Source organism: Panthera pardus, unplaced genomic scaffold, assembly GCF_024362965.1.
Source record: "Panthera pardus isolate Hobbes unplaced genomic scaffold, ASM2436296v1 HiC_scaffold_15, whole genome shotgun sequence".
Classification (NCBI taxonomy): Eukaryota; Metazoa; Chordata; class Mammalia; order Carnivora; family Felidae; genus Panthera; species Panthera pardus.
In genome coordinates this window covers 43,995,635-44,013,260 of record NW_026526710.1, presented here as the reverse complement: position 1 = coordinate 44,013,260, position 17,626 = coordinate 43,995,635, and the positions used below count along the sequence as shown (strand labels likewise).

Sequence of the window (17,626 nt, the reverse complement as noted above, 5' to 3'; positions counted from 1 at the left end):
AATCTTTGCAATTCCAATCACCCGTCAAAAATCATCAAAGATGTAAAATATAATTTCTTTATAAAAAGGCACACTTATATTTCCACATTTTATGAATTTCCAATTTTGGTTTTTCTATACATAAAGATGATATAAATTTTTCATAAAATTTCATTGCTTAGGACTTAAAAAGTGGCCATTGGGAAGGTTTTGTTTTTTGTTATTTTTTAAAGGAAATTCATACTTGTTTAGTTTAAGAAATGACATACATAACTTCCCTACGGACTTTGGTTTTCCTAAAATAACTCCAAGCAGTTCTTATTCAATCAACCAATCAATACATATTTATTGACCTGCTCTATTTACTAAGACTATTAGGTGCTGACTATTCTAATTTATTTGACCTTGAATCATTGCTGTATTTGGGCAGCAGACATATAATAAATTCTATTAAACATCTTGTTTTATTATATGTATTATTATACATCTTGTTTCATTTTCATTTCATAAAACACATCTTGTTTCATTTTTGTTTACTTATAATTATCTTTTAGTTTTTCTGTTTGACCAACATTTTTTTCTCATATAAAGGTTTTCATTCTTTAGGGATCACAGTTCTTCCTCATTTACTATTAATCCTGTGCTTTCTCCATGTATTTTTCCCTGTGCGTTTTTTTTTTTCAATATTTTTCTGAATATTTAACTTGTGTTTTAGTTATATATATCTGATCCTTGATATTTTTCTTAATTTTTAAAGAAATAGCCTCTTTTCTAAAAAAAAAATGGTAAAGACATTGCCCACAGAGCCAAGTGGCATTTCTTTTTTTCCCCATTATATACTAATTTTGGTCTACCTCAAACTGCAAAATTTGCTACACCGTAGCACAGAGTTAAATCATTATACTTCCAGACTCCTCCTTGACTGTAAAATTTTAATGCTTTGTCCTTTGCCCTGTTTATTCCTGACATGAAAATAGGATGTTTTCATCTTAACTTTCAGAGAGGAAGTTCGACTTCGTAGGATACCACATTCTACATCCTGTATATCAACTCCAGGTCATCAGTACCACATTTCTTTAGTGTGTTCCCGTTTTTGTTTTGAATTTCATCTACTGAGAAAAAAGCCTACACTCGCCTTTTATTTTGTGATTGGAATATGCATTGGGCGTCACTCTGCAGATGAACTGACATGTGAAGTTGAATAATCATCTGAATAGCGTAATCAAAATAAGTGATCATGACCAGACATTGCAGAGTTCTAGAAGGTGGAAGAGTTCTAGGCCTGTCCAGTTCAATGACCTCAAGGACTACAGATGATAAAACAGAGCCCAGGGAGAGAGAAGACTTGCTCATCTTCATAGATCTAAATCCTGTTCTCCAGCACTTTTTTCCCTTTTCATCTCACTAGCTTAAGCTTTTTAAAAACCATTTTAAACCTCTTTTTCCTTAAACGTTGTTTGTTTTTATTTTTCCCTCAGAAAAGTCTGGATAAAATGCCTTCTATCATCCATTACAAGAGTTCTGCTATTCTCCCCTTCTGGCTTAGCGGGAAAGCTTGTGCTCCCTTGCTTGTGAATCAACATATATCATGTTCTTTCATTATTTTTCTTGTTTTACTCCTGCTGTACAGAATAACAGCAAGAGAAGTTCCTGTAGCTACTGGACTATCCTCTATTGACTCATGTAAGAGTACTTCTTCCCAAGTAAACATATCTCTGCTTTCCCTCAACAAAACAGTTGGGACCAAAAATCAGATGGTTTAGAGGTATTTGCAACCCCCAATGGCCTTGTACATTGTGCTTAATGTATTTCTGCTGGATTATTATTTGGGCCATTCATTAAGGCAAACCATCATCGAGAAGTACATGGCTAAAGAAAAACAAACTCAACAATACTAAGAGCTATCTCATACTAGTATTGTGCTCACACCTAAAGTAGCTGTTTTGCACATGCAATACCAGAAAAATACCCTTCTTTACTCATTTCCTACCCTCTACCCCTGTTTTCCTTACACACATCTCTCACAAAATATAAGCAGCTTGCTGGGCTCATTCTTAATACTATTACTTATATTTTCAAAGTCAAGTTTGACTGCATTTCTTATGCTTTAGTCCAATAATTATCTGCCTTATGATGGTGAAGTCCTCCTTCCACAAAGCACTCATAATTTGATGCAGAAACTCCTTTTATGACTATAATTGTTACTAACCTACACATTAAAGGATCAATGATCCAGAAGCTTCATACTTGCCCAGAAACAGTCAATAGTTAAACATTTTAAGGCATTCAAGGAACTAAACAAAATTAATAGACTAGAGAGTTTAGAAACATGCTGTGAACCAATGTTTCAGAAATAATTCACTATGTAAAAATTAAATTAGTTTAACTACAAAATTTTTTAAAACGGCAGTATTTTCACTTAACCATATAACTCCCAATCAAATGCCGTGAGAAAATGTATCTTATGATGCTTGGTATGCGCTCAGGTGATTCTTTGATCCTTTATTCATCAACCTCGGATATTAACAAAATTCAATTTTCTTAGTCATTAAAAATATCTTTAATGGCTTTGGACAAAAGATCAGGAGTAGAAGACAGCTCATAGTGCTAAGTGTTTAATCTGGTATGGTAGATGAATGAAATAGAGTCTCATCCAACAAGGGATTCGCAATGCCTAGCAACCCACCAATCAAGCAAATTCATTCAGAAGTTGACCTGACCCTACCCAGTTTCCCCCAGGAGCTACAAAAACTTTAAGACTTTGGAAATAATAGAGTTATAGTGATATTCTCGCTCAACTCCTTTATTTTGCGAATGAGAAGGTACCGGTGACAAAAGTTGTCTGACTTTCAGCAGCCAAAAAGCAGAGTGCAGCTCTTCTGAGCCAGGCTGCAATTTCCTCACTGCTCTATGTAATGATGGTTACAACTCCAAGAGTGCATAGAACACGGAATGACACCCATAGGACCAAACTGAAAGTGACTAAGTTAAACTGGTTAATTCATTCAACAAGCACTCATCAACGGCCTACCAGTTAATAACAGCTCAGGGACTCCATCTTGTTTCTTTGAAAGTCCAACTGCAGGAAAAGAGGTACACTCTAGTGGTGAATAAGAACCTTCACTGCATGGAAGACAGACATTATTGGAGCTAAATATTAATAACAAACCAGCAGACATATAAATTAAAAATAAAACTCTTAGAAAAAAAATCAGGCTCTGTTTCAAAGAGCCCTGGATCAGGCACAAGCAATTCCTTTAATAGCATTTCCTCAATGAACCAAAGTTCCTTATCACCGCCTGTTATTTCTAACCCACCAGTAAGACGAAGACCAACTGAGAATGCAGAAACTTGGTAACAGCTCAGTTTGAAAAATATATATATTCTAATTAGCAGTGTGGTAGGTTTACCCACTTACCACTTTTCAAACGTCTTCCTTTAATTCATAAAAACTGCCCAAGTCAACGCCCCATCAAGGGTTTTGGCCACTTTACTGGCTCTAGTTTGGTCAAATTGTTGCTAGCATCATGTTTGGAACTAATTTTTAAGTCTTTTAAAGATTTAATCTTTTTAAATCCCCACGAACCGTTGGTTCGTTTCCTTTAACCGTAAAAGAAAATTGATCCCAGTCTTGGGTCTTTGCAAAGCCCTTTGCAAACTGCCCACTTCAGCTTGCTGGATTCTGAATTGCGTGGCCTGAGAGATCTCTGAGGTCTGGAATATGGTAAATGGCCACTGCTCTTTTTGAAGGAAGCCCTTGCCTTACAGAAACCTGCTACTGAACTCACCCCCGGCACATATTCCTAACTGCACCTACCGCCCGACCATCATCAAAATGTGCATACGTCTGTGTATAAATATAAATATATAAAAGGTGTTTATATAAATCTAAATATATACAATATGCGAAGCACAAGAAATCCTAAGACTCTGAAGTCAACGTTTGCAATAACCTGCCAACCTATTGATTTGTCCTTCGGGTGTTTGTAGAACACCTGGGAAAGGAATCCGAGACGGGGCAGAGGTGAAGAGGGGAAGGTGAATTAGGAAAGGGCGAGGATAATTACTTCCCAGACCAAGACCGGATGGCACTCGAGCCTCGACCGGGCCGGGGTCGGGAGGGAGGGCGAGGGGCCGGCGGAGCAAAAGCCGGAAAGTCGGGGAAGAGAGGGCGACCGAGGCCGAGCGGCGGGCGGCGGGCGGCGGGGCGGGCGGCGCGCGGCTGGGGAGATAAAGGCGGGAGGCGGAGCCGCCGGGGCGGGCGGGGGCGCGGCGGCCGCGGCGGGAACGGAGCGCGAGCGGGAGCGGGCTCGAGCGGAGGCGGCGCCGCAGCCAGCCGGGCGGACGGGCGAGGGCGAGCGCCGGGCTCCGCGCCGCCCCTGCTCCCCGCGCGCCGCGCCCGCCCTGCGCACCCGACGGCCCGCGGCGGGGAGGAGTCCTCCGAGTTTGCCCCGGAGCGCGGGGAAGTTTCCCGCGAAGCTGCGCTCCCGGAGGAGCGGGACCGGACGGCGGGTGCTCGCGAGGTGAGCGCACCGGGTTGGGGCCGGGGATGGGGTGGGCGGTGGGGGCCGGGGTCGCGGGAAGCGCTTAGCACCCGAGGTAGAGGGGTCTGCGTGGGCGGGGAAGCGCATCCTCACCTTTTCAGGTACTTCACCTCTGTCGGATGAGGGAGGCATCTTTCTTTGCCTTTGTACCCCTTCTCCCCCTCGCTCCGCACCCAATGTGTGAACCCACTTCCGTTCACTTTACTGGACCTGCTTGGAGGGGCGGGGTGGCCGGGAGGTGGAGGGGACAGGAGGACTTTGAGAAGGGCGCCGGAGGAGGACGGGCGCCCGAACTTTACCTGTGCTGGGCTCCTGGGTTCGGCGGGGCGCCCCGGGCTCCGGGATGCCCGGTGCCAGCCCCCACTTGGCGCAAGCAGAGGCTCGAAGGAGGACACCCAGGGCACGGTATTGAGTTTCTGATGCCGGTTTATCCGGTCCTCCAGCGTGTTTGGCAGAAAGATGAGCATCTCTGCAGCGGTGCCTCTTTTGCATCGGCCTCACGCTCCAAGACTTTGCTCAAAGCTCTTGCGAAGGCTGCGGGCAGTGCGGGAGGGAAGTTAGGAGAATCAGAGCCCGGGTTGTTCCGGCCCCAGCAAAGGGGTTGGGAGGGGTGGCGTGGGGGGGGGGGGGAGGGAGGGATGAAGTGGGTTGGGGAAGAGTAGGACCGGCGTGATTGTTGTGTTGCTGCTGCCGTTACTTTCCTACGGTCACGGTTACCCGCTCGCTCTTCTGCCCCGTTTGAACATCCTGTCTGCCAGCACTTTTCTGTTAAAGAGCTATAAGGTGTTCTGTCTGATGACTGTCAGGAGTTACTTCAAGTAAGTTCACAGGTGCAAAACCTGAACGGCTGCTCCTCCTGGCTCAACTGCCTGCGGTCCACCCCCCAGTTCCCTCCCACCGGCAAACTGTTCCCGAATCTTCCAGGGTTTTGAAAGGGATGGCAAGCACATGATATACTTTGTGTTTGTGTGACTTTTTCCCCACTATGTTATCAGAACCAAATCAAAGCACTGGAGATGTTTAATGGGACTCCGCTTCAGTAGTTTTGATAGTAATTAAGAGTATTATTCACAGTGTTTATTTTTCTTCGCTTTAACTCCAAACATTGCATTAATCTCTCTGTGTACAGTTCTGTCTGTCACTGTTTCACTGGGTTTAACGGACAAAGGCTTCTTGTGGACTCACATATACTCACCAAAATACAATGTGACAATATCCAATATTTATCTGTCTTCCTGATTCAGTGGTCTGGCGCCTGCCAATTCCAGTACATAATCATAACACCATATGCCTGTCTACCAAATTGAGGGTAAGGAGAACCGTTATCCTTCTTCATGGGCAAGACTACCCTGGACTACCCAATTTTGTTGTTGCTTAAGGGGTTTTTAAGGGCTTCGGTCAAAGTGAATCAAATACACAGAACAAAATTAGAATTCTAGCCAATGCATTCAGAAGGAATACAATCCTGGACACTTATAGTTGACTAGTTATTGAAGAAAAATGAAAATCCTCGCGTCACACAGACAACATTTTGATTGAATATAGTCAATGAGAAATGGCACACATTGCATGCTCTGAGAAAGCAGGAAGGATTTTCCTCTTGCCTCATTTGAGTTTTATCTCCTTTATTATAGTAGCATCTTCTAGAAAATGAACACCTTGCAGATAGATGTTGGTATGTACTGACTAAACACCATATTTTTTAATACAGAGGCTTGGTGACAGTCCAAATACATAAATGTTTTAAATCATTACCAACCATCTGTTCTCTCCCACTTACTTAAAACGCAGTGTTTTATTTTCACAGGTATCAAAACATACATCCTCATTTCATACATTTCCATGAATATCCTGAAACCTGCCATGCTATCTGATGTTGACCCAAGTTTGGCAACTGCCGTGTTTGGCTTGTTATACTATAAGCTCCTCTCCTTTTATTTTCAATGAAAGAAGAAATCAAAAAAGTTTTAAAGTCTTTGGCCAAAGCTGGTGTGTATACTCCAGTGAAACCTGATTGTCCCCCTCACTGCCACCTTTTTGTTACCAAAGAGAAGCTGAGAATTAGTACAGCTGCGAGCTCCTCCTGATGACATTCTTTCCCTTTCTTGCTGGTCACAAGGGTAGCATTTGGTGCTCTGAAGCAGTGCATTAAACAGCCCCGGGGCTCCAAAAATTTACTGTGTTTCCAGAAGGATAAAACATCTTCCTAGGAAGAAGTTACAAAACGGGAGCTTAATATTCCAAACCCCAAATTAAGTAGACCTAGGATATACACATTGTTTCCCACATAGATCGGGGTTTAGGTGTCGCCTAGCATATCAGTAACATGCCTCTGTAAGTAGTCTTTATATTTGTGTTTGGGAACCTGGATGGGTTTGTATGTAACCAGGGGGTAGATTCACACCCCTCATCTTGTTTATGTCATCAGTGGAACAATATTTGGGGTTTTGAGTCCTGCCCCCCAAGTCCAAGAAGCCTTTCACATTTAGGGATGTTTGCTGTAGCTACAACTGGAACGTTAGGATGTTTTTAGCACTCGAAATTAAGTTGCGTAATAAATATGTTTTTCCTTTGATGCAGGCAGAATGTTGGGAAATTCTTTTTATTCAAACCTAGGTGTAGTGTTCTAAAGCACTTTCATATTTTTAAGGAAAAAGATATTGGCAATCTTGCCCACACTTTGCAAATACTTTATATGTACTAGAAGAACATCCAGAACCAAAGAAACGTGAGGTTTCTACCTTCTAACCTGCTACACTGCTCTATACTGCTTTTGCCTTGAAAGCATAAGATTCTCCTTACTTATTACCAGGATAGCACTGAAGGGAATGAACCCAAACTATATAGATAATTTTGAAAGTTAAGTTGCCTTAAAAAATATGGTTTAATTTAAACCTTTGTAAATACATAAGGATGTGTTAGATCTTACTTTTCTGAATACTAAAAATGAATTATTGAGGGGAAATAGTTTCACTATGTATAGTAAGCACCCTGAATTATTCATGTTAATGAGAAGAATAGAGGCAAAGATAATCCAAAATCATGGTTATTTAAAAAGTCATTTGTTTTTGTCTTTGGAACGTATTACATGTTTGGTTTAAAAAAGAGTTTCATTGTTATTGTGGGCAAGTTGCCTTTCTAATTATTTTGTTTCATTTAGGTTAATTTTTAAATGAGTTTATATACCTCAAACACCAAAAACGATTTAAAGGGAGGTGGCAGGCTGCCCAGAAATGAGCCGGGTGATAGAAATAAGCAAACCTGGCCTGGCAGCTTCGAGGTAGAATACATGTAATTCACAGAAACATGATCAAGACTTGACTGTATACCTATCTAATGAATATGTTTTAAGAATTAGACATGTCTCTGGGAAAAATAAAAGTCATTCAATCAAAATTGGAGAAATTCAATCCCACTTTACATGTAAGCTAGGTGATTAATATTTTTTTTTAAATGATAGTGGGGTACTCCAGAAATCCCAACAGGAATATTCTGGTTTACTAAGCTGAATCTGTAAGCATGAGGTTTTACTAAAGCATACACATATGTATGTGTTAAGGTGATAGTCCTATGCCTTACGTAGGTACTTTCTAAAGGAGAAACACCACCAGAATAAGGTGTTTGGCCCATTTGATCTCTGTTCCTATGCTCCAAATCAAAGTACATTTCATTGAAGAGAAGCTCTCAAGTATCTATTGTTACCAAGGACCTGGTTAGATAAAATAGTTGAAGTTCAGCAAGACTGGCAATTTAACAGATTTCTATCGTGTTTTTCAAAAGCTCTAGGGTAAAATTGGTTGTGGATGAAATAGTTACTTGAACAAGAAGTTGATTCACACCATACCACTGGCTGTTAAACACCTTGTTTATAGTCAGTGTTTAGTTGTATCTAGATTTTGTTGCATTGTTAGTTCTGTGGGCTATTAGAAAACCTCTGTGGGGAAGGTTAGAGCTGCTAAAAATATATGATTGGAAAAGCAGAGAAGATCATTTTGATTTCAAGAATTCAAAGCAAAAACTAAAACTGTAACTTTTACCGCAGTGAGCAGAATGGTAATAAAGTAGGTGTCCCCCCTCAGAGTGGTGACTATGTTCTCATAATACATGTGCTCACTACTGAAAGTGTAGGGGTACTTCATTTTTGAGGAAACATTTTTTATTTTCTATAGGATGTGACATTTTTTTAAAGACTTGAGTCTTTAGACTGAATATTTTAAAAGAAATATTGTGGTTGGAAATATATTTGAGACCCACAGGATATATTTTATATACATTGGTTAAAGGCATCAGTTTCTTCTGATCAGTTGCCTAAGTCTTAGAATCAAAATTATGCATTTTGTTATAGAGCTGGAAAGGACCTTTAAAGTAATTTATTCCAATGCCCTCATTTTACAGTTAAGGAAATAGGGACCCACGGTGATCACTGTGAGCCGCTAAAGGTCACACTGGTAGTTAGTGGCAGAGCAGAAACTAGAAACCTGATCTCCTGACTCATTCAGCTCCCATGTAGTAAGTTGGGTAGTTAGGGGAGTTAACTCTTTCTGGCCATCAGAGTATCAGTTCCACACGATAGTCATGAAATGAAATGGTACAGGGGTAGAAGCAGAAGGCTTGTGACTTTTTTATCTTCTATCATCCACTGAGTGCTCACTGTGGACCAGACCGTGGTTCTCAACCCTCTTAGTCTCTTTTTTAACAGCAAACATTTTGTGAAATGTATGTAATCCTGAAATGTATGTAATTCATCAATAGTTTAGTTAACAAATATATCTGTAATGAAACGGAGCAGTAAAATAAAATGAATTTGTGATTTGCAACTCTACTAATGTCTGAGGATGTCTTCACTGCAGCATATATTAAAGTAGCAGAAGCTTGCATGTATATGTAACGAATACATTTAGATTGAAGACAAATAAAACATTCTATACAAGAAGTATAAGAAGGTGAAAGAACAGGATAGACTGAAAGTATGTTGGGATAATTACAAACCAGACTTATTTGTATGTGATAAAGGATATAATGGGAATCGTTCCAGGGAAAATATGCCAAGTCAAATTATAGACTGTCAGGATGGAGAAAATGTGGAAGTGTGATATTCTGCAAATGAGAGAATAAATACTATTAATATACTTGCACCAAAATTCCAAACCTATTTTATGGAATAGTTTCATCCTGTTACTAGTGTGAACTCTACTTCAAGGGATTCTGCAGGTTACCCACCATATCATCAATAATAACAGGTAAAACATTTCTAAAATGAAAATTATTGATTTATGCTGATATTGCCTCTTTAAGGTTATTTTCTATTACTATTGTGGTCTGTCAATTCTGGAGTTAGGAGACAGACTACGTGGAATGATTAAATTACTTGCCACTGCAACTTTAATTGTCAATCTCTGGGCTTTCAGTGGAAATTCGTGTAAAATGTTTAATTATGATTATGTACCATATTCTATAGGCTGATATTCACTATAGGTTTAGTTCAGTGGGACATTGCATGTTGTGTGGGCTATTTGGGGAAATTCTTCGTTAACTAGCATTGCTTCCCCTCACTGAAAGCTAACCATACTCTCCTGTCCCAGTAACTGTGACAAACCAGAGTGTACCCATCCCTTCCCAAAATATTCTCTAGGGGCGTTCTCACCCTGAGGAGAGCCATAGGACTAGATAAACAAGATTTTTATGATGGCATGGATTATTCTTCATGCCTTTACTCATCTATCTTTATTTTCTTTACGTGGAACTGTCCTGCTGATCCACTGGTCTCTGCCTTCTCTGACCATCAAACTCCAGCTCATGTTTTGATGTTTTTCTGTCACTGTTACCTTTATAAGAGTTTACTTCTTCTGGTCCTCCCTTCTCTTAGAAATCTCTCTTTGGTGGGTGGCTATGAGTGTTGACAAACTAATACGCAAACTGACTAGTATTTTAGTGTTCCTAGGCCTGAACCTTGTTTAAATGCAGGTCTCCAAAAAGCATTGAAGGCTTTCATACAGACAGAGACCATATACACACTCACATGTGTGTATGTATATGTATATATGTACATGTCATATGTACATACATATAGGTATACACATGTAATTTCAGGCCCTAAGAAAACAGAAAAGGAGGTATTTGGGGGGTTGTATTTTGAATGCCCTTGAAACATCTTTATGCAAACAAAGAACTGCATGGGTCCAATATCGGAAGTTGTACCCTAAAACAGTGCTGTGAAGTATGCTCACAGAAGAGGCCAAAATCTGTTACCACCCCAATAAAGTGTTGTATTAGAATTTTTTTTATGTTGCTTGAAATCAATGTGTCCTGTGCTAGCATATAGGAGTCGGGCCAGGAGAAGTGGTTAGATTGCTGTGGTGTCTGTCCTAGATGTATGTAGCCTCTGCACTGTTGACACACTAAAAGCACACCGACATCTCTGCTCTCTGCAAAATATAGAGTATTTGCAGAGAAATAAGAAGGTTTTGAAGATTCCCTGTATATGCAACATACGGGAGAGCGTGAGACCCTAGAAACAAGGAGGGAATTGAGAGGGGAACTCGAAGTTTTCACTTCTAATATTTGCACTACCAGACCATAGCGTAAGACCCGCTTTTGAGAATTAAGAGTTCTACGAAATGCTGTTCCAGTATTAGCTGCAGTGAGCGCCTTGAACTTACCAAGTTGTAAGTAAGAATTGGTTATTTTCTTAGATTACTTTCCACTCCCATGTCCATCTTAGATGTCTTTTATAACATTGTGTATCTCTTATTTTTAAAGAAAGAAACTTTTTAATGTAGACTCTTAGCAGTTAACATGAAAGTCATGGTGTGTGTGTGTGTGTGTGTGAGAGAGAGAGAGAGAGAGAGAGAGAGAGAGAGAGAGAGAGAGAGAGAGAGAAAGAAAGAGAAAGAATAGCCAATTGTTTTCACGCAATCACAAGATTCTACCGGGAAGGGCATTTACCCAGTCATGAGAGATAGCTTTTCCTACAGAGGGGCTGCAGCAGTTGTGCACAACACAATTTAATCTATGATTGTTCTGCTGTATATTGTTCATTCTTACTGGAAGCTTCTTGGTCAATTGAATGGCCCAACGCTCAACCTCAGACTGACCCCTAACTTTATTTGGTCTACTTTTGTTACAATTTCTAATAAGAGTGTGATGGCGCAGTGGGAATTGAGAGAAGGTGAAATTGAGGGTGTTGAATTGTGGAGGTGATAAGGAAAGTAAGGAGTTTCTTTCATTTGAGCAGCACAAAGATCTGCGTAGGCAGTGAAATTTTATTGGAAATCTGCCTTTTCTTGTTATGCTTTTTACTCTTCTAGGGAATAGAGGCAGAGATTGTGAAAGCAAAGCCCTCCTCCCTCTTTGCACTGTTAACTCCACCATACAACAGAAAAAACCTTTTTTTTTTTTTTTTTTGCCGGAATAAACAGATCCGACTTCTTCCAGTCCCTGGCCTCATTGTACCCCCTTTTACTATCGCACTTCACTACTACCCTAAACTGAGATCTAACACACTAAAGAATGTGGTTAAGAAAAGGAAGAATACATCCAGTCAGTGTAGTGAAAGAAATTTCAGAAGCCTCTGTTAGCAATATGTGAAAATGGGAAAGCGAAATAAGACAATTTTGTCAATTCAAACGAAGAATGTACTATTCGCTTTTCCATTAGTTTCAGAAGCGAGAAGCTCAGAGTTCACTTAGCTTTGTAGTCATTTTTATTGTTTCCTTTATGATCACAGAGAAAATTAGAGCTGTGACTTATAGGTACAGGTTACTTGAAGCAAATACAGTCTGTGAAGATTTAAATAAAGTGATGGCATTGATTATCTACTTTAAAAAAGAAATTCCAAAATTGAAATGCAGGCATGATGTTTTAGGAACATATCTCTAAATAAATTTGATTTTCCCACAGCCTTCTTTGAACAGATTAGAGTGAGGGTAATTTATTCCTCTCCAATTAGTTTTCTCAACGTATTAAAAAAAATGCTTATGTGTGAACGACATTATTGGACTAAAAGCAGGAACCATTAACACTCTTTTACTTTCTAATATTTGCACTCTGTTTTCAATTAGGAACTTTTACCATTAGAGAATGAGACGCCATTACTGGGATGGGGTTGGCAGTCAGCTAGATGCAGTGGGATGGTCTTACTGGTTATTTGTGGCCAGAATCCAAATGTACTGATTGTTAAATATTTTAGGTATTTATCCTATACTTACATTATCACTTCTGTGGTTTGCTAAAAAGTCCAGGAGAGTCATATTTTCAGATTTTGCAGTTCAGAGAGTTATAACAGCATTTAGAATAGAAATGGATTTGCAAATTACCAGACTCCGAAGTAGGAGAGATTGTTTATCTAATACCTTAGAACTTGGGTTCACCTTGAATTTTCCCAACATATCTATACTAACTACTCTTCAATTAGAATTCCTGGAAATTATTGGCATATATTTTATGCAGAACACTCCTTAAGACATAATTACCTCTCAAGAAGTCCCACTAAGTTCCCCACTTGTAGACCCAGCTATGTGTTTGGTATTTCTTCTAATCTGTCTTTTTTTTTTTTTTTTAATGTTTATGTATTTATTTGAGAGAGACAGTGAATGCACCAGTAGGGGAGAGCAGAGGAAGAGGGAAAGAGAGAATCCCAAGGAGGCTCTGCACTGACAGCACAGAGCCTGACACAGGGATTGATCTCTCAAGAACTGTGAGATCATGACCTGAGCCAAAATCAAGAGTCGGATGCCTAACTGACTGAGCCACCCACGTGCCCCACTTCTGGTCTGTCTTAAAGAAACATCAAGTAAAACATGTCAAAATCAAACTTGTGATCTTTTCCCATCTCATCCCAACAACATCCAGATTTCCCCAGCTCCCAGTCTCCCATTTTATCCCTGACATCCCCTCTCATTTACCTCATATCAAAGCCTTCACCCAGTTGTTAATTTTTACCTCCAAAGTATGTTGTAAATTGTACACCTGAAACTAATATAACACCGTATGTCAATTGCATTTCAATAATACATTTTTTTTAAGTGTGTTACAAATCTGCCTCAGGCCACCATCCAAGTCTAATCTTTCACCCTCCACTGTGTACAGAACCACAGGGCCTACATCCCTGGTCTCCTGGCATCCAATAATGCTTCCCTGCAGTTCCATCCTCCAGTAACGTGCCAGAGAAGCCTTTTCAAAATGCAATTGTAATTATCACTGTTTTAACTACACATACCACTTCAAATGGGTCACCATTACTTGGTAAAGCCCAAAGCTGTGCACCTGGTTTTTTAAAATCCATCAATGTTGGGCCCCTCCAGTCTCACCTCTTTGATGTTCCCACCCTTTCCCTCTGCTTCAACTGACTGGCTTTCTTCTAGTTGCTTTGACTTGCCGTGCTCCCTCCCATCTCCACACCCATGAACACACGTACCAAAATATTGTCCCCTTAACTCTTAGTTAGTACTTCAAATACCAACCCAAATGTCATTTTCTCAAGTGAACCATCTCTTCCTCCCGAGAGTGAGCCAAATCTCCTTGTAATATACATATACATGTATATGTTTGTATGCATACACGTGTCCATATTTATGTATTCCTGTCTTTCACCCAGATGGTTGCAAATTCACATTCGTTTGTGTAATTATTTAATCAACCACTAGGGTAGAGTGTGTAGTTTTGATGGTCCTTCTATTCCTAGAAAACACTGCAGTGCCTGGTCATCGTGGCAGTGTAGTAAGTATTTGCTGAAGAAACGTGGACTGGACATCCCTGTCTTTAACCCCACGTGTATACGTGCGTACAAATACACTATACACAGACACCCGCTCACACCCAGCCTCACATTCTGATGAAAACACACAAATAAAAACTTGAAAGCTTTGAAGCCCCACCTTTTTCTTTTTGATCTCCCCAAATATCACTCTCCTCTTTCTTCAATTTCTGGTATTATAATAGTGATTCATTCAGAGGTGACTTAAGTAGTGCTACATTTTCTTAGAAAGTAAAGAAATTGAATTGCTATTGAATTCCTTACCTCCCCCCTCAAAAAAAAGTTTAAGCAAGCATTACTTTACATTATTTCCTATGACATATGAAGTCTCTTGATAATTATAGAAATTTTAAAAGGCTTCATCTTATGGGAGTTTTATGCTGTGCTGTTTGTGCATATTTTGGCATTAGACAATGATCTAAGATTGTATTATGTTGGAGAAAAGAAGAGGAAAACCTTTTGGAGGTTACCTGTCCGTATGGCCCCTGTATGGAGATAAGCCGGATGAAGGAGAACAAAAATTAAAATGAGAATAAATATATGGAATTGAAAGAGTAACATAAAAGTCTAGGTTATAAATTAAAAGTAAGTATTTTAGGGCTGCCTGGGTGGCTCAGTCAGTTAAGCGTCCGACTTCAGCTCAGGTCATGATCTTGGGGTCTGTGGGTTCGAGCCCTGTGTCAGGCTCTGTGCTGACAGTTCAGAGCCTGGAGTCTGCTTTGAATTCTCTGTCTCCCTCTGCCCCTCCCAACTCTCACTCCGTCTCTGTCTCTCTCAAAAATAAACAAAAACAAAAACAAAAAAAGTGTTTTTAAGAATGGCACAGAAGCTTCAAACTATGGCTGAAATAGTTAAGGAAGATACCTACTTACTTGGCACTTACTATGTTTAGATACTGTTTTAATATTGGTGCCTAAATTCCAGTTGCTGTATTAAAATTGAGTTGAGTTTGTCTCCTTTTTATTTAAAGCCTTCTTGCTTTGACTAGTTGAGGGGAGAAGCTGCCAAGCCTGGAACACTCTGTGCCAGAAAATAAAGAGTCGCTCAGAACTGATGGAGACATATCCGAGGGACTTAAGAGCCACGTTTAAGGGACTCCCACTTCAAGGCCCAATGTGGGATCATTTGAGCATAAACACTAATAACGTATATGATGGATTAGAGCACGTCGAATAGGAAACGAAGCACGAGCCCGTAGTGCATGTGTATATGCAGACGGTGGTGGTTAGAAGGAAAAGCCTTGTTTCACTGAAGAGTACAAGCTAATAATTTTTAAAAAATGATGGGATTATAAAGTCACAGTTTTGCAACACTCTAATAAAGAGTCATCAAGGGATTATCCAGAGTGAATGGTTTTGGGGGACATGATATTCATGCTATCTCTAAATGTCATCTCACAGGTTGCTTATTAATTACAAAGTGGGCAAGATACCTTTACAAGAAGAAATCTGGCAGATACCAGCTTTTAACCAAGTGATCACACTTGATGTCGCCACAAGCGGGACGAATTGACATCATGTGATATGACACACATATGAAGTAGGGCACATAATCACCTGAGAAGTTATTCTGCCAAAAATGTTTCACATCATAGGGAAGCAATCTGACAACTCCGAACTAGAAGACATTCTTCAATATAATCAACCTGGATACTTCAAAAATGTCAGTGCCACACACAAAGAATCCTACAAAATTGTTCAGGATTAAAGGGGACTGGGAACTAACTGCAAGGTATCCTTCTTGATCAGATTCTGGTTTGGGGGTGGGGAGTGGAGCTATACAGGCTACTATTGGGACAGTTGGAGGAATCTCAATATGGGCTGTAGATCATAGAATAGTATCACATCCATGGTAAATTTCCTTAGTATGATGATCATGTTGGGGTTGTGCAGGAGAATGTCTTTTTGGGGAAAGGATATATTTGAAAGCATTTGCAGGTGAAATCTCGCGATCTCTGCAACTTCCTTTGAAGCGGTTCAGCAAAATTGTTTTAAATGTTGGAGAGAGAAGCAAATGTGGCAAATATTAGCAGTTGTTTAATATAGATAATGATTGTATAGTATTCACCATGTTATTGGTACTTTTCTGTAGGTTAGATGTTTTTAAAAATAAAAATTGGGTAAAATACTCTGTCATTTTAAGCCAGCTGTGCAACAGATGAAATCATTATCATGTATGGAAGCGAGCGAGGATGTTTGGAAGTTCTTTAGTCCATTAGTAACGTGTCCTCTCCAAAGTATCTAAATATCTCCATTCATCATTCCACAACAATCTGTAAGTTATATTTACACACTTAAGAAAAGCTGTCCTTAAGAGAATACGTTTTAGGCAACGTAGGAGACAATCTATCCTGTGGTGTTTGCCTGTAGAACAATGAAACCACTGATGATTGTCACTACAAGATGCACAACATAACAGAATGCAACATGCAGTGTAAAATAGATCTGGCCAGGGCCCCAGTAAAATTTAGAATCCATTGTGATTCTCAACTGTAGATTGTCTGGAAGGTGGGCAAGCACAGTTAGTGTTCATGTATTAGAAGCAGGTACCTAAAGCCCAGTACCATACAGTTACAACTACCAAAAAATAAATCTCTCTGCTTAATCAGTAAAGTGAGGGTTGATTCTATATGAGGCACAAAATAAAAGAAGTTGAATTAAAAATCCTTACAAAATTTGTGATAAATTATCTCTTCAGAAAAGATTCAACTTCAAAATAACTATTTAAAATAGTTATCCTCCCATTAAGGTGTATGGTGGAATATTTGTCCTCGGGTCCCCGTAAGAATACTTTGCATGGTCCTATGATAACAATTAGGGCTGCTTAGGAGATGTACCTTTCACAAAACCAGACCAAGTGTAGTGGTGCTTCTTGATAGATGACTAAAACCCACAAGAAAACAGGGCTCCTGGGTGGCTCAGTTGGTTGAGCATCTAGTTCTTGATCTCTGCTCAGGTCATGATATCATGGTTCAGGGTATCAAGCCCTGTACGTGGCTCTGTGCTGACAGTGCACAGCCTGCTTACGACTCTCTCTCTCTCTCTGTGCCCCTCTCCTGCTTGCTCTCTCTCTCTCTCAAAAAATAAATAAATGTTTAAAAAAAAAAGAACTTCTAGACCTTCTTATATTTTAAGATACAATAAACCAAAGATACAAATATTGAGTTCTTTCCCCTTATCTTTTATATGACAGTTTAAAGTTATTATAATTTATAACAAGAAGAGACTAGAATTCCTGAAAAATTTGAAAAAGCAGTCTCTAGATGCTGCTAGCATATACGATGTTGAGGCTAAATTTCACTGTGATAGGAACTTCTCACTAGAAAAAAAATATAACTCATCTTCAGCTT

The 17,626-nt window shown here is 39.8% G+C and overlaps 1 protein-coding gene across 4 annotated transcripts in view; it reads left to right on the top strand.

Annotated features, from left to right (window-relative positions):
• The first annotated feature begins 4,316 nt into the window (after positions 1–4,316).
• The window catches only part of CHST9 (carbohydrate sulfotransferase 9), a 243,544-nt gene continuing 230,234 nt past the window's right edge, over positions 4,317–17,626 (top strand). For 2 of the 4 annotated variants that reach the window (XM_019465490.2, XM_019465489.2), the window contains exon 1: positions 4,317–4,502. The gene's annotated coding sequence lies outside the window, so the exon portion shown is untranslated. The remainder of the gene's footprint in view (positions 4,503–17,626) is intronic. The other 2 variants (XM_019465488.2, XM_019465487.2) reach the window with 1 other exon arrangement.